The sequence below is a fragment of the Canis lupus genome, chromosome 4 (assembly GCF_011100685.1).
Source record: "Canis lupus familiaris isolate Mischka breed German Shepherd chromosome 4, alternate assembly UU_Cfam_GSD_1.0, whole genome shotgun sequence".
Taxonomy (NCBI): domain Eukaryota; kingdom Metazoa; phylum Chordata; class Mammalia; order Carnivora; family Canidae; genus Canis; species Canis lupus.
This window is the reverse complement of record NC_049225.1, coordinates 38,302,921-38,316,280: the sequence shown is the minus strand read 5'-3', so window position 1 is coordinate 38,316,280 and position 13,360 is coordinate 38,302,921. Positions and strand designations below refer to the sequence as shown.

The window sequence follows — 13,360 nt, the reverse complement described above, 5'->3', positions numbered from 1 at the left end:
CTCCACCCCTGCCCCGACGTCTCTCTGTCCCCAAGGACATCTGCAGCTGGACCAGACGCCTCCTAATCACCCAGCTGGCTCTATGCCTGGTGAGAACATCTTGATAGGCATTAGAACTCTAACCTTGACCCCATAGGAGGAGATAGCTCAAGTCCCTGGTGCTTTGCTGCTGACTGGCCGGGGATCCTGCTGGGTTTCCCCAGGGCCTCATCCATCCTCTGATGGGTAGTGGTCAGAGATCTGAGCGGGAGCCAAGAGCCTCGAGTGTGACTCCTCTGTCTGTTCCTGACTTGCTGTGTGCCCCAGGCAGGCTGGTCCCCAACTCTGTTGCCTCTGTTTTCTTCCTGGCAAAATGAGAACAATAATCCCGCCTTCCCACGTCACAGGGCTATGATGGGGGGCAAGGGAGAACAGCCGTTTGCTCCTCAGCCAGCACGTCCTGAGGGAGCACTCAGTAGGAAGCCCTCCACGGCAGATGGGAGGGGCAGGTGCAGCCTGATGCCCAGGCTCTGCTCTAATATTATCACATGGAATTGCTTCACTGAACTTTCATAGCAACCCAGGGAGGAGGGGTCACTCATCAACACTCTCTACAGACCGGGCAAGCAAGGCAGAAAGAAGCTGTGAAAGGCTGACAAGCAGAAGCAAATGGGGCTATGAACTTGGAATGAGGCCAGAGCCTTATCTCTCTGACCACGAGTCCACAGTGCCTCGCTGCCCACATGGGGCTCACGGCCTCAGTGAAGGGGACAGGGCTTGAAAAATACTCAAAAAGTAACACGGAGTTACAAACTGAACAGTTCTGTAGCATCAAGTTACGAGACAGGAGACAAAGACAAGATGGAGGCTGGGAAGGGAGGCCTTGGTGGGGTGGGTGCTGCCTTGGGGCAGCGAGAACACAAAAAGGCCCTGGGCAGTGGGGGTCAGGCTTTGATGGCAGAGGAGGGCTCCACGGGGCTCAGGGCCCCTCCCCAGGTGGGGGGAGGCTCAGCAGGGAGCTTCCTCCAGACGCACTGAGAAGCCACTGGAGTGCTGTAAAGCGTTTATGCTTTAGAAAGAATTACCTGGACTACAGGGACCATGATTGGACACAGGAAGGCCATTCTTTTTTTTTTTTTTAAGATTTTATTTATTTATTTGAGAAAGAGAAAGAGAGAGAGAGAGGCAGAGACACAGGCAGAGAGAGAAGCAGGCTCCATGCAGGGAGCCCGATGCAGGACTCCATCCCAGGACCCTGGGATCATGACCTGAGCCAAAGGCAGATGCTCAACCCCTGAGCCACCTAGGCATCCAGGAAGACCATTCTAAAGAGGATGCAGTGACCCTGGTGAGGGCAGGGAGGTGGCCTGGGGGGTAGGGTGCAGGCAGCTTTGGGAGGATATAGCAGGATGGAATTAACAGGGGTGGATGACTGAGAAAGGGTGACACCAGGAAGCATGAGACATGGAAAAGTTATAGGTCTCCGGTGTCTCAACAGGCTCGGTCTCTATGGAAACAAGGGCTGAGTAAGAATCATTATAGAACACCCCAGGGCAGAAGGCTCTGTCGGACTCTGACTCAGTCAGACCTGGAAACCCCGGCTCTGCACCCGACCGACCATGTCACCTTCGGGAAGTCTTCCTGACCCTCGTTTCCCCTCTCTCAAAATCAGAGATGTAAACAATTTCCCCAGAAACCTTCAGTAGTCTCTAAGTCTCTCTGGCCAGAAATGGATCACATGACCAACCCTAGCCCAACCAGAGGCAAAAGAGTGGGGATGACATGATGTGGTTGTTTCCAGGTGTATCTGTATATTCTCAGCACCCTCTTCATCAAGGGGCAAGTCCCTGTGAATTTTAGCCAACCTTAAGAACTTGTTGAAAAGTAGGACTCAGCAGAAGTGATACCATGAGACTTCTAAGGCTAGGCCATAAAAGGAGATTCAGCTTCTACCTGGTTCACTGCAGCATGTGTGCTGAAGCCCTGAGCAGCCGTCCCAGGCCTACCACCCTGAGGCCACCATATCGTGGGGAGGCCCAACTAGCCCTATGTAGAGATGCTCAATGGAGAGGCCCTACATGAAGACAGAGAGGTACCTGGCCAGCCCCAACTGTTCTAGCCCCTATGATATTCCAGCTCCAGCCACATTTGACTACAACTGCCAGAACCACCCAGTCAAAGCCTTCCTAAATCCCTGACCTGCAGAAATTATGTGAGATAATAAGATGATAGTTATTGTTTCTGAGTTTTGAGGTAATTTGTTACTAAGCAGTAGATTACCAGATCACACGATGAGCTTACACCAAGCATGCTTCTCCTTCAGGGGTTAGACCTGTGGCCAGCTATGAATACCTGGGGCTTCCATAACAAGGAGGAGGGGCAATGACTGTGGGACAGGCAATCCCCACTGTCCACCACATTGCAAGAATTAGGGCATCTGATCACCAAACTCTGAGCAACCATTGTAATACTAAGAACTTCCTGATAAGCACATATAGCCTGAGAGGGTACTCAGATTGCTTGGTTGGTATAAGATGTACATAAAGTACTAGAAGTTAGAACTAGAAGCTAGAAACGTTAGTGCTTCTTGACACAGGTTCCTGCATTACTAACATGCTCTGTCCCTGTACCAGCTGATTAAATCATCCAGCCAATCCAAAGACCTTTCTGGTGCCAAGCTGTCTCTGGGTCCTGAGACATAGAAATGAAAATATAACCCTGTTATATAACCCTCTAGGGGGCTCTCAGAGTCATCCCTGCCCTTAAATAACTGCCAGATTAGATGGAAAATATGTGTTCATAAGATAATGCAACTCAGATGTGGAGGAAATTCAGGAAGCAGGCTCTACTGAGCTTGGGGAGGCAGGAGGTGGAAGAGGAGGGACTTTGTGGCAGTGGCAGCTTTGCAAAGTAGGGTAGCTCCCCTTCCCATATATCTTTCTGGTCTCCCCTTCACTCACTGCTCTCCCATCATATGGCCTGCTTTTCATTCCTAAACAAATCAAGCTCATTCCTGCCCAGGGCCTTTGTACTTGCTGTTCTTTTATCTAGAATGCCCATTCCCCCCATTTTTTTTTTTGTTTGTTTGTTTCTTGCGACTGGTTCTTTATCATTCAGACTTCAAACCAGATGTCGACTCTTTGGACACTTATCATTTCTTGGCTACTCAGCAACAGACCAGCCTTCACATCAAAGAAGGTCAAAGAAGGGTGAATTTCTACTCTCTCCTTCTCTCTCCTGACCCCTGGGAACCGTGGAGCGAGCATGTGATCTAGCCTCCACCATTCCAATGGGACAACAGAAACTATCTACAGTGGTGAGAACAATCAAGTCCTGGTCTGGAACCAACAGGGCAGGAGAGAGGGTGCCAGGAGGAAGCCAGGAGGCTTCCTAGGCTGACTGTGCTGTGGCTGGTCTGGCTCAGGTCTCACTTGGGTCCCGCCCCCTTTCCAAGTCTTGTTGTCTAATACATATAGATCCAGCCAGCCACACAGTGCCCTATTTGGTTCCTGATCAGCATGAGCTAGCCAGAGCTGGTTTCTGCAGTTTGAAATCCTCCCCTAGCCCCCTTCCCAAAGCAGCCAGCCCCTACTCCCTCTGCCTGACACATCATCGAATTACCGTATGGGACACTGTGGTGAAAGTTACCTGTTTTGATGTCGTTACTTCTCTCCCAACTAGAATGCAAGGAAGGAATATTTGGGGAACAAGAAATCCCCCACCAAGTGAATATAAAAATGAGGGAGAGTAAGGAGTCCTCCCAGTGGGCTTCCTGCCCACCCTCAAGTATTTCCATTCAGACCCATGGCCAGGGCTCTCACACAAGGCAGCAGGTCTACCTGTGGCCCCAATGGCAGAGCAACAACCACTGTGTGTGTGCCCAACACTGCACTGGGGGTTTCACAAAACTCCTCCCATTTCATCTTCACAATTAACCTGTAAGGTCTACATCCCCTCTATACAGGGAGATCAGTGAATAGCTTGCCCACTATCACATGGCTTCTAAAGAAACATCGGTCAGTTTGAGGACCTACACTGTTCCCTCAGTAGGGCTTGTCAGAAATAAGGGGGCTTCTAGAATTGCAGGCCCCAGAGTCACAAAGAAAGCCCCCCACCAGCCTTGGCTCAAATATCTGCAATGACAGGGAACTCAGCCCATGCCGTTGCTGAAAGTTGCCACCTGGCAGGTTTGGGAAAGTGAGGAAAGAGGCAGATCCAGGAAAAAGAGCCCAACAGAAGGCTGGAAGACCTTGGGGTCACACCAGATTGGATCTGAGCTTTGAGAACATCCCCAGGGGTGAGACAAAAGGCTGCCAGGGAGACCAGGAAGCCTTGGAGGCGGGGGCCGAGGACAGGCTGCAGTCACAGATGCCGGGTCTGGGGCACCACTGGGAGATGATGGGGTGCTTGCTAGTCAAGGTCCAGGGTTTCTTCTGGCTCTCCTGGGCCCCCTAAAACTGCATTTCGCATGTGTCACAGAGGGAATGCCACTTTGTGGCTGACACCTGGCTATAGGCAGATAAGATCAGTGGGCAAGGTCACAGGTAAGCCTATTGCCTGTTAGGCAGGGGCCCTAGTTCTGGGTTCTCCTGGTTCTGGCCTCTCTGGGACAAGGGTTCCAATCGTGACTCACCCCCACCTTTGAGCTTGATAGCTCCCCCTATGAATCAGAGACAGCTGCCGTGGGGGTTGCATGATCTACTGCCTGTGAATGTTAGAGCCCTGCAGGTGACACTCTTCTATATGGTCCTTCTGTTGACTCTTACTGCCTCAAAGAAAGAAGGTAAGTTCCTCAAGAGAGAGACAAAACCCTACCTTGGCGGTGAGTCCTGCAAGTCCTTCCAACCTAAGGTCACAAGGGGAGGTTTCATGCACAAAGCAATAACTCGGTCCATCCACTGGGCGCATGTGGAGATGGGAATTCCCCAGGCAATCCTTACTCTTCTTTTCTCATTGGCAAACTATTGCTGAATGTCTACTCTAGATGCTAAGAGCTAAGGACACGAAGATGAAAATATACGACCCCTGCCCTGTAGGTCAACCAAGAAGTACTCAAGAGAATAAATAATCCCAGTCGGCCTGATAATTGCCGTCACCAATATGTGGGCCATATTCAGTGGGAGCACCGGAGAAGGAGTCCTGCCTAAAGCTGCCTGGGGACGTAAGTTGAAAATTCACAGTTCCTTCCTGCCAAGAGTTTAGGGTTTAGAACAGGAGCAAATACATGAATAAATAATATCAATACAACCTGATTGTGGAATTCACAGATGTATGAGCAAAATTTAATGAGAGCAGTGGAGAAGGAGCAACTGAGTCTGCCCAGAGGAGTTAAGCCAGTCTTCCCAGAACAGAACAAGAACTGAAACTGGGGAGGGACGCCTGGGTGGCTCAGCCATTGGGCGTCTGCCTTCAGCTCAGGTCGTGATCCCGGGGTCCTGGAATTGAGTCCCACATCGGGCTCCTGCGAAGAGATGCCAGTGTCTCTGCCTCTCTCTCTGTGTGTCTGTCATGAGTACATAAATAAATCTTAAAAAAAAAAATTGAAACTGGGGAAACCGGCAAGGGCTAAGTCTTCTGAATGTCCAAAACCTCCCTCTCACCCTCCAGGGCGTCTTGCCCTTGGGAGCTCTCACTGCTAGTGCCTAGTCTTGCTCAGCTTCCCGGCTCTCCTCACACCCTCTTTCCCCACTTCTGCCCATGGGCACCATTCAGGCCAGGTCCTCCCATCATTCCCCAAGGGATCCACTGGCACAAAGCCTGCTTCCAGGAAAGTGAGTCCAAGACAAAGATGCCTCTTAGTTCTGGGTCCATAGCAGCTTAAAATTTTTTTGCTTTTTTGACTTTCTGTCTGCTTCTGGAAGCTACTAACTTAGGTACCCCACAACTCCAGATTTTATAAACACACACCCTCCCCCTAGGAGTGGGTCAGTATCCTGTAGGGTTAACTCATTGCATGTCTTTTAAAGAAGAGAAAACCAAGGCTCAAAACATTCAGATGAAAAATGGCAGAGGCAGAGTTAACTACAAGTTCAGGGTTCCACAGGCATAACACAGCTACTGATCCTTCCACCCCAGGTCAATCTGTGAGCTGGCCCTCAGTAAAAGGGTTAATGTAATCAATCACCTTTTATTCGACAGGTTGTGCTAGGCACTATTCTATATACACTGGCAGTTTGGCAATGAACAAGCCAGACAGACATGGCACTTGGATTCCAGTGAACAGAGATAAACAATAAATGGAAGGTCAGTAGCCGTGTTGTGCCAATGGGCAAATAAATAAGTTAACAGGAACATTTCAAAGAGTAGTATACACCAAGAAGAAAATATAGCAGGGTAATGGGAAAGAGAGAGTGATAGGAAGGGGGAGGGGCTGCTCATTTAGAGTAGTCAGGGAGGGTCTACACGATGGGAAGCATCCAGCCATATGAAGAGCTCAGGGAAGAATATTTTAGGCCAGGAAAGCAACAAGTGCAAAGGCTCTGAGGTAGGAATGAGCTTAGCATATTCATGAAACAGCAAGACCTGTGTGACTGGAGCAGGGAGAAGAGGTCAAGTGCTATAAGATGGGACAGGAGTCCTGCTTCTAACCACCATGGGGAGAGAGAAGTGGTGTTAATCATCCACCAGTCTGCTGCTTGTGTTACTGCACCAGGCGTCCCTGTTAATGGCGGCCTCGCACTGTCCTGTGAGAGCTTGTCTACTGTAGCAACTCATCCTGGCTGCTCTGACCCCTCCCATGCATGGCACCAAATTTCAGCTCTCTTGGGGGCACATACTACTACACAGTCAGCTCTTCCTTCTGAAGCACCACCCCAAGCCAAGATGGCTGGATCCAGAGCAGCTTTCAGCCACATGAGCTCTGCTCTTCCCAGAAACACAGATTTTCCTTCCCCTACAGATGAATTAATTCTTCTCTGGGTATTACTAGCACATCCAGGCCAGGGGCCTCCCACTGAGATTTCTTTCTTCTTTTTAAAGCAATCTCTACACCCAACATGGAGCTCAAACTTACAACCCCGAAATCAAGAGTCCTATGCTCTACCCACTAAGCCAGCCAGGTGCCCCATCCCACTGAGATTTCTTAATTTGAAATATCAGAGCACAGGGCTTGGGAGTTTCAACACCTTTTTTTTCCCCAGAGTACGCTGATGTATTTTACTTTAGAAAAGTGCTCAAGCCCAATGTTGCCAAATCTTCCTGTTATTTTTCAGTCAAAGCCATAAATTCTTATTTTTATGTGAAATTTACAGATCTTAAAATTACCACAAAGGCCAAAACCTGTCAACTACAAAATAAAGTAAAGCAAAACGCTATTAATAAATCATTAATTTCTATCATACAAACATATCACACTTCTATATTATGTATTTGTGGATACTTTCCTAACCTTTTTTTAAAAAGATTGATTTATTTATTTTAGGGAGAGAGCACAGAGGGAGGGACAGAGGGAGAGGGAGAGATTCCCAAGCAGACTCTGTGCTGAGTGCCAAGCCCAACACGAGGGTCCACACAAGGCTCAATCTCACAACCCTAAGATCATGACCTGAGCTAAAACCAAGGGTTAGATGTTTAACCAACTGTGCCGCCAAGGCATGCCCCCTTTCCTAACCTTTGAAACCAGTTCCCTTTTTCTATTGTCAGTGAGAAATAAAAAGTTGCTCTGCTGCCTGCCAGACTGTGCTGTTCCCATTTGACCATAAATGATGTTCAATGCTCACAGAATACAAACGGAGCTTCAGTGGCCTGGGGCTCAGACTGGGCCATGCTGCACCTGTGTTTTGGATCAGACAGAGACAATGCCATTCAGAGGCCCCAAAAGTTACTAAATACCCCCTCCTTTGACTTGTGTGAATGACTGACAGTTTTTTACTGCCTCAAAAATAAAAGGCATTAAGATATCCAACGACTGAATTGCCCTTGCCCCTTGACAATATTCAAACCGAACCCACTTCCTTAATGCCACTGAAGAATCATCCCGGTCAAACCCAAACTCTCTAAGAAACTCTCCCACCCAAACCCTACCCTTGTGCTTCCCCTGGGGTGCATTTCCCTTTGCTGCAGCAAGCCAAATAAGCCTATCTTTTGGCTACAGGTGTGCTTCTGGCGGTCTTTGGTTGGTGACCTTTGAACACTGCATATCTTGAGCATCTTTCTATCCCAGTCACTAGAAGTATCAGCACGCTAATGGTTGCAGGATAGTGCATTGTTCAGAAGGCAAAATCTGTTACTTCCTTTTTTTTCAATAGGAAACATCATATATTCCTTTACTGTAGTATCTTAGCACACTCTATAGCTAATTTGCTTTGTGGTGTTTGTGTTGTTCTGATAAGAGCTCAGTGAATGGTGAACAGAATCAGAAGGGGACTGGGAGGCTGTGGATTGCCAAAGGAAACTGAGCAAGGACAGTGCAAATTGCAGTTTGGAGCACTTCCTGTGGAAGTGCTGGAAAATCAATAAAGCTGGCTCTGGAAAGAAGTTGCACCCCTGCAAGGAGGGATGAACGAGGCAGGCCCTAGCTGGCTGCCTGTGAGCCCAGACCTCTCAGGATCTATGAATAGCCTTCACTTGAGGGCACCCAGCTGTGCTTGAGGTCCTGGGACCAGAAGTAGGGATAGACTAATAAGGATAGCAGTGAGGTTGGGCCAAGGGACCACCCCTAGCCCTGGGACTGCGCTTTTCCTCCACGCTACCATCAGCAACTCTAAAATAGATCCAGGAGGCGTTCCTTTCTTTGAGCTCAGGGATGTGAGGAAATTGAGAAATGCCCAGGGTCCCCACCTTCCATTCTTGCCTAATCCAGCAATGGCATTAGACATTAGACATTGCAGAAATCCAGCAATGCTCCTGGACTCTGCTAGGAAACAGAGCTCAGGAGGAATGTCACCGACAGCCTAGCAGATGCTTCTGTCCCCCACGTGCAGTTGAATCTGAGGACCTCCTGGGAGGAGGTGTCCTTTCTGCTGAGTTTGGAAGGGAAAAGCCCAGGCAAGGGGGCTCATGCTTCTACTATGGGCAAGCCAGGAGCCAGGATTTGAACATGGAAAAGAGACTGTGAGTAATGGGAGAAGACCAGTAGAGGGGCCTTGAGCCAGCTGCCACTCCCTCCGGCCTGCTGTTCCAGAAAACAAGGGGGTGGAAATACATGACCAGTAGAGTAGAGTAGAAAAAGACCTTACTGGTCATGTATTTCCATCCCCTTGTTTTCTGGAACAGCAAGCCTGTGTTGTGTGCTCTGGGACAAGTTGCATGTCCTTTCTGACCCTCATTTTTTTGCTTGTAGGAAGAAGGGTGAAAATGGAGGCAGACAGAATAAGGAATAAGTGTGGATTAGTGTCAGGTAGACCCTGGGCCAGGCATCATGCTGGGCACTGGGGACACACAGATCAAAGACACCTTCTTGGGCTTCAGGATGTCTATCACCCGGGGAGGGGACAAGTAAATAGCTCATTGTAATACTTGAGGGACAATCAGAAGCTCATCAGGCCAAAGCTCAAGGAATGAGTAGGAATTTCTCTGGGGAGAAAAGGGGACAGCATCCCTGGGGAAGAAGCCACATGAGCCATGGCAGGGAGGCATGCTTTGTTTGGTGGGTACCTAGAAGGCAAGGACTCCTGTAGCCCAGTGACCATGAGGCCCTGGAGGTGATGACGTACATGAGTGCAGTGCACAAGTGTCTAAGACCACAGGAAGTGTGGGGACTTCAGTGAAGTAGAGAACTCATACCCTGTCAAGACACTCCTCAGTTCCTATCCAGTGCTGCTTTATGAGAATTAACCCAGTGTCTGATGTTTGAGAAGACAGAAGTCTGGATTTTTAGGTGAAATCTTCTAACTTGTAAACATCAACTTCAACCTGCCAGACAAATAAAACAGGCTGGATGCGACTGTTTGTAACCTCTGGGTAAGGAGGTCTCTCAGATCTCACAGCTCTTCTTTTCTGAAAAGGCACATGGCACAGTGATTGAGAGCATGTACTGTGTAGCCAGAAATCTCAAGTTCAGATCCTGACACTGGCTTCTACTAGCTAATTCACACAGTTTATGAATATCACTGCCTGGAGTTTGCAGTACACAGCCTGAGCAGCTGTATATGGTTGTCCTGTATATAACTCTAAGCCAGGGTCTTCCCCTCTCCAAGCCCCAATTTCCTCACCTGTAAATCAGGGATGATAACCTATGTAACTATGAGAGTGAAATGAACTTATTATGTAGGTATATATACTTACCTCAATGTTGTATTACATAGTAAATATTCAAATAGGATATCTTTCATCTAGTCTTTGTGGGGACTCCAGCTGAATCTGCAGGCCCTCTGGGGAAAGATATTCCTTTGTGCTGGAAAATTCTGCTGAGGAAAGGTCCCTCTATTTGGAGCTGGGCTGGAGTAGAATCAGAGAGGAGAGGTTATGCTTTACCTGGCAAGACATCAGCCAGGATGGGAAAAAAGGGTTTTGAGAAATCTGAGCACCGGGTTCAGGTTTTGAGAAAATCTAGTAGAAATTTATTAAGAGAAGAAGTTGGAAATATATTTGGAAGTTTATTGTTTTCTTTAGGCCTCTGGTTCACTAAGGAGAAAGAAGTATATACTTTAGAGAGCTTAGGTGGGGAGTAAATAAATTAGTACAAATGGCACCCTCACAAAAAGCCTGGAACAGAAGCTTGTCATCATTCTCTTGGAGATACTGTGGCCTTGCAGTGGCAGAGAATCCCCTTTGTCCCTCTGGGCCCTCTCTTCACCCCCAAAGACCCACCATATTATAGAGCTCCTTTGCCTCAGGCCTCTCATCGTGTTCAGTCAAGGGGCAGTGCTGCCAGGAGTGCAAAGTAGTGGGGTTGGGTCTGTGTCCATGTGATTGCAGGGTTGGAACTTTTGATCTCACCCCCAACCCCTTACTCTCCCACAGAGGAGGGAGGCTGGAGGCAGAATCTGTCCCCAGTGGCCAATGATCTATTCAATCATGCTCATGTAATGAAGCCTTATATAAAAATCCAAAAGGACAGGGTTTGGGGAGCTTCCAAGTTTGTGAGCACACAGACACCTGGAGTGAGTGGCACACTTGGAGAGGGCATATGGGCCCTCTGAAGCTCTGAGCCCTTCCCACATACCTTGCCTTATGCCTTATATCATACCTCTTCCATCTGGCTATTCCTGAATTACATCCTTTGATTTAAAAAAAGTAATCTAGTAAGTAAAATATTTCTCTGAGTGCTGTGAGCTCTGGCAAATTACTAAACCCAAGGAGGGTGTGGTAGGAACCTCTAGTCTACAGCTGGTCAGTCCAGGAGCAAGGGTGGCAATTTGGTCTTGTGATTGGTATCTGAAGTGGGCGAGGAGAGTCCTGTGGGACTGAGCCTTTCACTTGTGGGATTTGATGCTATCTTTAGAAGACAGTGTGTCAGAATTGAGTTGACTTGTAGGACACCCACCTTGATGGTATTGGAAAAAACACATGGTTATAGTCATGAGGGTGTGTAGGGGTGGAGGAGTTAAGAAGGAGTGGGATTTCCATCCTAAATCCCCATGACATTTGACACATTGTTTCTGCCCTCCTTTCCCATCACCTGGTATATCTCATGAACATTCTCTCTCTCTCTCTCTCTCTCTCTCTCTCTCTCTCTCTCCCTCCCCAGAATCTCTCTCTCATATCCTCCTCATCCTGCCCAAGATCTCCTGTCTCCTGTCTCCAGTGGGGTCTTATGCAGAGCAATCTCACTCTCCTCCAGCATCTCCATTGACCAACAATATCAACTTCAAGAATCTGAAAAAAGATTAGGCTGAGGACTGAACACGCATATTCAGCGAACAGAAAGGTCCCTCAGCTGCCAAAGAGATGAGGTAGGGAAAGGGAGTAGAAATATTTTTTGCGTATAGCAATAATAATACAAGCAGCATGGTAGGACATTGCTTAGAGTCATAAAATATTTATGTCAGTAATATTACTAAGTAATCATAATAGCAGACATTTAGTGCATATTTGCCATAGTACCAGGCAACACCCTAAAGGCTTTACCTATAATATCTTACTTAATGTTTACAGTACACCCATGGAACAGACACTACTTCATCTCTTGTCAAAGACCAGGAAACTGAGACTCAGGGTGGTTGGATGATTTGTCAAGGTCACACACTTACGAAGTGGTTTAGCACCCTTATCTGCTAGGCTTCAAAGCCAGTGCTCTGAACCACAGAAGCCAGCAAGAGGAAGTCCGACTCAAGATTCTAAGTGCTCAGTCACTCTAATAGAGAAAGACACCCTTCCAAAGAGCAAGAGTAAAGCACAATATCCAAGAATAAACTTCAAGCAAGAAGGCCAGGCCTATGGCAAGGACATGATGCAGCTTTGTATGGCACAACAAAGCAGGAGCACCGGGTGAAGGGTCTGTGGATCGCATTCCTGAGATTGGAAGGTTGATGCTCCTCACATGGACCCATTAATTTGTTCTAAAGCCAATAAAAATTCCGTTAGTGCCTGGGAGAAGATCTTGGCAAATTGATTGAAATTAATTTGGAAGAACAAATGCTCAAGAGTAGCCAAGAAAATGTTTTTAAAAAATGAAGTAAGGAGAGGAGCTCACACTACTCATTCATTCTTTTTGTGGATATTTATTGAGCACCTGTTATATACCAGGTGCTAAAGATCTAGACACCATCCTTGTCCTCAGGAAGTTTACAGTCTAATGGATATGAAATATACCATAGAAGTAGAACCATGTAAATGGTGTGGCTCTGGGGCAGAGGGAATAGTGAGGGCCCAGACAGAGGCTCTTGAAGGTGGGGGAGCTTAGGAGATAGTAATCATAAGGATGTTTACTGAATACTTTGTGTGTGCTGCATGATTACATCCCCTAGTAATCCTGTGACTCAGGAACCCTGATGATCCCTACTTTACACATAAAGAAGCATAAGCCCAGAGATATTAATCTGCTCAAGGCCACAAGCCAATGGTTGGTGGGGCAGAGCCTGAACCCACGTCTGTCCAACTCTTAATGTCTCTGCTCATAATGTGATATGATAGGACATCCAGACATCGCAGATCAGTAAGGAAAAGGTGGCATAGTCAAGCAATTGTGTTGAGATAGTTATTTGAGAGATTATTAACCTGATTTTTAAAACAAGTTTGAAATGGATTTAGATATTTAAATACAAGACAAATCCATAAACGCAATAGACAAAACGAAGGGAAATGGATCACATATTTATTTATTTTAAATTTTATTTATTTATTCATGAGAGATACACACACACACACACACACAGAGGCAGAGACACAGGCAGAGGGAGAAGCAGGCTCCACGCAGGGAGCCTGACGCGGAACTTGATCCCAGGTCTCCAGGATCACACCCTGGGCTGAAGGCGGCGCTAAACTGCTGAGCTACCCAGGC

The 13,360-nt window shown here is 47.6% G+C and overlaps 1 long non-coding RNA gene across 2 annotated transcripts; it reads left to right on the top strand.

Moving 5' to 3' along the window:
• Nucleotides 1–1,552: 1,552 nt before the first annotated feature.
• On the top strand, nucleotides 1,553–13,158 carry LOC111095711. Of its 2 annotated transcripts, none has more exons than XR_005357609.1 (5): nucleotides 1,553–2,071; nucleotides 3,097–3,188; nucleotides 4,964–5,140; nucleotides 11,609–11,813; nucleotides 12,016–13,158. It is a non-coding gene; the product is annotated as an uncharacterized LOC111095711 (long non-coding RNA). The 2 variants fall into 2 exon arrangements; XR_005357608.1 differs by having other exon boundaries at nucleotides 3,097–4,762; nucleotides 5,016–5,140.
• Nucleotides 13,159–13,360: the final 202 nt, after the last annotated feature.